The following is a 9,143-nucleotide window of genomic DNA, read 5'->3' as shown; positions in this document are numbered from 1 at the left end:
GAAACCGAGATGCATTAGTCGCACTCTCCACGCGACACCAAGGGCACGCGACAGTCGTAAACTGTCAAATTTATTAGATCAGTGACCCAAGGCTTTGCGAACTTATATACCGATTCTTAACCATCCAATCCGAAAACCGGGAATCGGGGGCAAGCACCTCTATAGACCACCCATCATTCCATCGTATAGTCTAAAGACTACGCCCACCCAGATCTTAAGACACTGAGATGCACCCCACCTATACTAATTAACACCAACCGGGTTACGCCACCTCAAAAACCTACCCCCATCATATATGAACCCGAAACGACGCTATTCCTTATTCGTTAGGGCCCCTTTCTTCCTATCTTATTTCAAGTAACCTAATCATCTAAACCCAATCCTATTAGCTAAAAATGACGCCATCCTCCCCCACATTAAAAATCTCGCAAGACTAATTCCTATTCAATCCCCGCTCCAAAAACCTAAGATTTTCCAAAGGGATCTACCCCAAAGAAAGGGTATAAAAACCCGTGTTCTGGTGGCTCCGGACACAATCACACACAGTTTTTCAAGCAGTTTTGCGCAGTTATTCCGTTTAGCTCAGTTTCTCGAAACAGTTTTTCGAGTAGTTCGGGGGCTTGAATCAAAAAGTAAAACCAGTTGATACTTTGTCGCGACCAAGTGATGCATCTCAAGTAGAGGGCCTATCACCTTGACGACACCATTCCGCAGCAGGGTGCCCACACGTTTACAAAAAAAGGGTCCGACGCCCATACAACACCTTCCCTCAACGGGGCGCCTGCTCAGAACCACCGAACATAGTCAACCCGATCTGAAACTATCCTGCAACGAGTAAGTTAGTTCATTTGTTTTTTTCTCCTCTCATTAATATTCTCTTTATTCTTTTTATGTGCTCCGTCCCTATTTCGGTTAAAATTTTTTGTGTTATTTATCAGTGAGAACTGAACATTTGCCGCGACCCAACAATCGTCGGAACCGTTCGGATCTCTTGGCATTTGCTTTCTGCCTAGCCATATTTCTCCCACCATACGTTAGATACGCTGCGAGGGTCACCGTAAGACCCGTTAGAATTAGGCGACACACCCTATTTAATAACGCCCGTACAAGCACTCACACGCAAACAGACCAACCTTCTGCATTACCACCGATTCCTCAGGAATTTCCTCAACTACCTCCTCAACCCTTTCCCGTGTTCGACCTTCCTCTACTTCCTTCTCCTAGGTCTATCTCTCCGTTTCTTGAAGAGCTCCTGGAGTACAGACCCCCTTCGCCTGTCCGTTTCTATCCTCCTCCAGTAGAGGCTCAACTGGAGGAATTCCCACGTAACGATCCGGAGTTCGACAACATATCCGTCAACTCCGAAGCCACCACCATCGAATACGTCGAGCCTCCTCCCCATCTTTCTAACCCTGAATTCACAGGGTTTGATTTCCTAAACCAAGTCCTCTCCAATGAGGAATAATCCACACACACACACACACACACACACACTTGTAAAGAATACACAAATAAAAATATAAAACACATGCGAATAAGAGTTAAGTTTTGTATCCTAATTATAAATTCAATCAAATTAAAATGTTAAGTCTTTAGTAAATTAAACTTTTGTTCTTTTTCATTTAACCACACCCTCCTCGTTCGTCACCCCCTCACACTTTCCCTCTCAAATTGCGCACAAAGGTTCCGTCCCGGGTAAAAGGGATTCAATTCCTTGACCCAAAAAGAGAACCACGAGCGGTTGACCTGTCGACGGAGAAAACGACATTTTCAGTCGCTGACCCGTCGCAAGTCCTAAACGTGCCGCTCGGCTCGTGCGGTCAGGCCCGTTTACGTTGATTGCCGAGCCCAACGAAAAAAATTCTACATCTATCAGGACGTAACACTGTCATAAAGAAGATTTATATGATAAACCTTGTCCCTCATCTCTTATAGGAATATTTATTGTATATAACTTATCTGCAGAATTGAAGATGTGGCCAATAAAAGATATTAAAACTAAATATGTTAAATTACCATTAGACAGTAATAAATTTGCAGTTTTTCTATTATTGCATTAAATACTTATTATTATTTATTACCATTATTGTATATTATTATGTAATTCCATTATTGCATTAATTACTTATTATTACTTATTACCATTATTGTATATTATTATGTAGTTCAAATTCTATCATGGAGGATTTATATTCTATCGTCGAGTTCGAGGACGGTCTCTAAATGATCCCTAGTTCTTGGCTAACAGAAAATAAAACTGCTGCTCGTTGGCCTCAGTTTATCTCGCATGCAAGATTTACCAAAGCTGTACAAAAACGTATATTATATGATAATAGTTGGTTTTTATATGATGTAAAAAGAATACTAGCTACTGCACGTAAGTAATAAAAGAAATTATTTTTTGTATATGTTGTGTGCACATATATATATATATATATATATATATATATATATATGTATGTGTGTGTGTGTGTGTAAATATATAATACATATATACATGTATATAGGAAGTACCCGTTTGATCACGTTACAATAGACCACAAGCCATTCACAGCAACCATCCAGTGAAAAAACTCTAAGCACCAGTAGCTGTGAATGGCTGTGGTCAATTTCAATGTGGTTAATCGTGTGTCTCTCATATATTTATATACATATATATACATATGTAAAGAAAAAGTATTTTCTTCAATTTAAACGAGCCGCGCTCCTCGGACTCGGCGCACCATGCAAACTGACCCCGCTAGATGGAACGAGCAATACGAGAAATACATCGATTGATTATCGACAGACAGGGAGACAAAGACGAGAGGAAAACATAGACAAAGAGAAACGAGCACACGTATGCAAGGAAGAATTAGGAGAGAAAGATAAAGTAGTTAAAAGATATTGTGAAAGACTAGAGACCAAGTTAGTGTAAATAAAAGGATAATAATAGGCTTTAATTGTCGTTTCTTTGTTTACAGGTAAGAGTGTGAACATTGTAAATAGTTGTGAATAGTGAATAAATTTTAAACTTTGTTTACAGAGAAACATATTGTGTCGATTATTATCCGTGAACGACCTAATAGAGGATAATTGTCTTATAAAACGACAATTTCAGTCAATATGGAAAAACTACAATTTGAGTTTACAGTAGTAGCATCAAACAAGGATGACAAAACAAATATAATTAGTATAACCTCAATTAATACAGAGGAAGGGAAAGGTATGTCCTACCTGCAGAGTTTAGACATATAGGTTATCACAAGGAATTAACAAAAACAGAAAATTATAGTAAATTAAAAAACACTCTAAAAACAAGACACCAAAAAAGAAAAGTGTGGATAAAAATGACAAAAGAGTTAAAAAATATTTACATAGATGAAGACCAGAATTTGCAATTTGAGAACCAATATCTAGAAGAAATAGACGAGGAAAAATCAGAAGATAAAACACAAAATGATAACTTAACAAAAATATTGGAAAAACTTGTGGAGTCATCAAAAAGAAAGGAAGAAGGGAAGAATTTAAAACAAATTTCGGAAAAGTTTATGATTGAAAAATTTACCAGCAAACATTCAAACGCGAAACAATGGATAGAAACATTCGAGAAAGAGTGTACAAGATTCGACATTATAGAAGATGAAACAAAGATAGAAATACTAAGATTGTTTTTAGACAGATCCTGTTCAGACTGGCACTGTGCAACATTAACAAAGTTAACTGTTGAGGCCAGATGGGATGAATGGAAAAATAGATTTTTAGAGACCTTTGCGGATAAAGGATGGAGCACTGTGAAATATGCTTTATCATTTAGATATAAAGAAGGATCACTTACGGATTATGCAATAAAGAAAGAAAGACTTTTGTTAGACATGAATAAAGATATAGATTCAAAAACACTGACAACCCTAATAGCAATTGGATTGCCAGAATTTATTATAAACAAAATAGACAGAGAACAATGCCAAGATTCAACCGCTTTATTTAACGAAGTCAGGAAATATGAAAATCTAATATATAAAAAAGCTTATCTACACAAAAATGAGTTTGGATATAAAAAGAAAGGTGAAGAAAAAAAACCGTGCAGAACATGCGAAAGTTTGAATAAAGGCATTAGATATCACCCTGCAGAAAAATGTTGGTTCAAAACAAAAGACGAAGGAAAATATACCAACACAACAAATTTAGTAAGTAACAACTCAGTTATTGATGTAAAGTTAAACACCGAGAAAAAAAACGAATAAACACACCATTAATCAGGGTCAAGCTATTAATAGAAGATAAGCTAGAAATTCAAGGAACATATGATCCAGGATCTCAGGTATCACTTATAAATTCAAGACTGATTAAAATAAAAGAAAAAAAAAACGATGTAAATAAAATATACTTGAAAACGGTTAATGGTGTGGGAACAACAAAAGGATTAATTACAATTAAGATAAAAATATTTGATACTGAAAAAAAATGGACGTGTACATAGTTGAAGAAGAAAACTTTCAGGACTTCATCATTGGGCTAGATATGATAAAAAACTTTAAATTAATACAGAACGAAGATTTACAAATTTCACAGAAGAAAGAACCAGATTTAAAAATAAAAACAGATAATTACAATAAAAATAAACAATACTTCGTAAATTTTAACGAACACATCAAAGAAGATGATTTTAAAGTTATTCTAGACCATTTAGATAATATAAAGAAAACCAGGATAAAAAAACTAATAGAAGAATATAACCCCATATTTGCAAAAGACAAATATGACATCGGTTCGGTAACAGACTATGAGGCTAGAATAGATCTAATTGTGGATAAATACTGTAGTAAAAGACCATACAGATGTACAATAGAGGATAAAAAAGAAATTGAAGAGCAAGTGGGGAAGTTACTAGAGAAAGGAATAATTGAAGAATCCTACAGCCCTTTCGCTGCGCCAGTGACATTAGCCTATAAAAGAGATGAAGGAAAGAGATCTAGATTATGTATGACTTCAGAGACTTAAATAAGATTATTATACCACAGGCCCAACCATTTCCACTAATAGACGACCTGATAATAAAAACAAGAAACTGCAAATACTATACTACACTAGATATAAATTCTGCTTTTTGGTCGATCCCACTATGCATCGAAGATAGAAAGAAAACAGGATTCGTAACACAGGATGGACACTTTCAATGGACATGCCTACCATTCGGATTAAAGACGTCACCAGCAATTTTCCAAAGAATTTTATCCAACATATTAAGAAAACATAATCTTAAAGAATTCACAGAAAACTATATAGACGACATATTAATTTTTTCAGAATTATTTCAAGAACATGTAGAACATATAAAAAGAGTACTGGATGCAATAATAAATGAAGGTTTCAGGTTAAAACTAAAAAAATGTACATTTGCAGCAAAATCAGTGAAATATCTTGGACACATAATAGAAAACAATACAATGAGACCAGTGAAAGATAATTTAATTTCAATTCAAAATTTTCCAACCCCTAAAACACAAAAAAATATCAGACAATTCTTAGGAAAAGTCAATTTTTATCATGAGTACATACCGAAAAGCTCGATATTGTTAAATCCACTACATAGATTATTGAGGAAAAATGAAAAATTTATATGGGCAGAAGATTGTGAAAGGTCTTTTACAGAAATAAAAAAATTGCTATGCTCTCAACCAGTGCTAGAGATATTCGACAAAGATTTGCCTATACGGATTTACACAGACGCATCACTTGAAAGTATAGGCGCAGTATTAAAACAGGTACAGCACAACGAAATAGAGAAGCCAGTAGCGTACTTCTCAAAGAAATTAAACGAATCCCAAAAAAGAAAAAAAGCGATATATTTGGAAAGCCTGGCTGTCAAAGAAGCGGTAAAATATTGGCAACACTGGTTGATCGGTAGAAGATTTGAAGTGTATTCAGACCATAAACCGCTAGAGAACATGAACATCAAAGCTAGAACGGATGAAGAACTAGGTGACATAAATTATTATTTATCACAATACGACTTTCAAATAAAATATGTCCCAGGAAAAGATAACGCCGAAGCGGATTGCCTAAGCCGAAATCCAGTATTAGAACCAAGCGAGAATACGGAAGAAGTACTGAAATTAGTAAATTTAATGAAGATAGAGGAAATAAAGATAGACCAAAATGAAAATAAATGGATAAAGAAAAGGGAAGCGAAATTAATTAAAAAAAATGGAATATTCTATAGAAAAATCAGAAATAAAGAGAAGATAATTTTATCCGAAGAATCAAGTATAGAGATAATAAAAGAAATACATTATGAATGGTGCCACATAGGGATTAGACAAACAATAAATAAGATATGTCCATATTATACAGCCAGAAATCTAACAGAAAATATAAAAAAAATATGCAAGACATGTGAAATATGTACCAAAAATAAGTCTAGAGGCCAAGAAAAATATGGTCTGATGTCACAGTTAGGACCAGCAACCAGACCGTTTGAAATAATGTCAATAGACACTATTGGAGGCTTTGGAGGACTAAGATCGACAAAAAAATACCTTCACCTACTGGTTGATCATTTTACCAGATACGCAGTTATTACAACTTCGAAGACACAAAATGCTACTGATTTTATCAAGCTAGTAAAAAACGTACTAGAAACAGACAAGATTGAAACAATACTCACAGACCAATACCCAGGCATCAATTCGAAGGAATTTAAAGAATACCTAGAAGAAAACGATGTTAGACTGATTTTCACTGCTGTAAATGCACCATTTTCAAATGGCTTAAACGAAAGATTAAACCAGACGCTAGTCAATAAAATAAGATGTAAAATAAAAGAAGGTAAAAAGGAAAAAGCTTGGACAACGGTTGCTAGGGAATGTGTAGAAAGATACAATGAGACAGAACATACGGTCACTGGTTTTGCACCAAAGTATCTGCTGGATGGCACGGACACAAGTATTTTACCTAAAGAATTAAGAAGAGGACAACACCAGGAGGACTGGATGAAAGATAAGAAATTAGTCCTAGAAAGAACCATTAAGTCACATGATTATAATAAAAAATTATTTAATAAAAATAGGAAACATCACGAGTTTAATACAGGTGACATGGTATATATAGAAAATGGTAATAGATTAAACAGGAAAAAGCTAGACGATTTGAGAATTGGACCATTTAAGATAACGAAAAAAATATCGAACTTGATATACAAAATTAAGACTAATAGAAAAAAATCAGAGACAAGCTTGTTCCACATAACAAAACTGATCCCAATATCGGGAATGGATGAGGACACAGATGAAGAGGATTAAACCGGAAAACCTAAGGTGAGAATGCGCTGCGACGATTCTCATCCTAGGGGGGGAGATGTAAAGAAAAAGTATTTTCTTCAATTTAAACGAGCCGCGCTCCTCGGACTCGGCGCACCATGCAAACTGACCCCGCTAGATGGAACGAGCAATACGAGAAATACATCGATTGATTATCGACAGACAGGGAGACAGAGACGAGAGGAAAACATAGACAAAGAGAAACGAGCACACGTATGCAAGGAAGAATTAGGAGAGAAAGATAAAGTAGTTAAAAGATATTGTGAAAGACTAGAGACCAAGTTAGTGTAAATAAAAGGATAATAATAGGCTTTAATTGTCGTTTCTTTGTTTACAGGTAAGAGTGTGAACATTGTAAATAGTTGTGAATAGTGAATAAATTTTAAACTTTGTTTACAGAGAAACATATTGTGTCGATTATTATCCGTGAACGACCTAATAGAGGATAATTGTCTTATACATATATTTGTAATTTATATAACATTAATTCTTCCTAGATTAAAAATTATTTTAATATACACTAATTAACACACACACGCACACACACACACACACATATGAAGAAAAAAGTTAGTGTTATATAAATTACAAATTATTTTATATTAAATATTTTTTAATTGTATTAAATATTAATAAAATTATTTTGTGTTTTAGAAACATATGAAAAAGGACTAATATAATTAAAGAAAGCAGAATTTGTCTCGGATATTAATTCAGAAAGTGATTCTGAAAAGTTTAAAAACTCGCGAAAAGATAGAGCTAAAAGAATGATATCAAGCAGTGATACTGATGGAGAAGAGATTCTACCACCTCTTCCTACGATTCCACAAACGAAAACTACATGCAATAAAAAGATTAATTATAGTAAACCAAGCCAGGAGTTAACAGGTAAATAAGAACAACAAAATATTATACAGGGTGTATCAGAACTGGCGGAAAAGTTTTTAATGCCAGATTCTTCATGAAATTCTAAGACGAAAAGCTCTTTACAAAAAAATGATCCGATGAATAGAATTTGAATGGTGAGACATTAAAGTTGACGTATGGGAGCGCATGAAACTCGCGCGGTCAGGATCGGCACGACCGAGTTCGGCACACGTTTCACTCATGACTCGTGTATCGTGGCGATGAGTTTTTCTCATTATTCTACATTATTCTGCTATTAGTAATATGAATTAATTATTAATTAATCTTATTAATAATGATATGAGAGGGGTTCAACTGCCTACATTCCCATTTGCCAACAGCTTCGTTTGCCCACAACATTTTGCCGACAGCTTCAATTGCCGACATTCCCGATTGCCTACAGAGCGATTGCCTACAAGCATTATTGCGCACATTTAAAAATTAAAAATACAAACGTACGTTTGCACACAAGACATTATTGCACACATACACATTGCACACATGACATTATTGCGCACATACACATTGCACACATGACATTATTGCGCACATACACATTGCACACATAATATTATTGCGCACATACACATTGCACACATAATATTATTGCGCACATTTGAAAATTAAAAATACAAACGTACGTTTGCACACAAGACATTATTGCACACATACAGATTGCACACATGACATTATTGCGCACATACACATTGCACACATAATATTATTGCACACATTTAAAAATAAAAAATACAAACGTACGTTTGCACACAAGACATTATTGCACACATATAGATTGCACACATGACATTATTGCGCACATACACATTGCACACATAATATTATTGCGCACATTTAATAATTAAAAATACAAACGTACGTTTGCACACAAAACATTATTGCACACATACAGATTGCACACATGACATTATTGTGCAC

General features: G+C 34.7%; 1 long non-coding RNA gene across 1 annotated transcript; it reads left to right on the top strand.

Moving 5' to 3' along the window:
* The first annotated feature begins 2,457 nt into the window (after nt 1-2,457).
* Nucleotides 2,458-7,705, top strand: LOC137001269 (uncharacterized). The gene is made up of 2 exons (XR_010891342.1): nt 2,458-2,963; nt 3,026-7,705. It is a non-coding gene; the product is annotated as an uncharacterized lncRNA (long non-coding RNA).
* Nucleotides 7,706-9,143: the final 1,438 nt, after the last annotated feature.

The sequence above is a fragment of the Linepithema humile genome, chromosome 7 (assembly GCF_040581485.1).
Source record: "Linepithema humile isolate Giens D197 chromosome 7, Lhum_UNIL_v1.0, whole genome shotgun sequence".
NCBI lineage: Eukaryota > Metazoa > Arthropoda > Insecta > Hymenoptera > Formicidae > Linepithema > Linepithema humile.
Note: the sequence above shows the minus strand (reverse complement) of the source record. Positions and strands in the feature narration are given on the sequence as shown.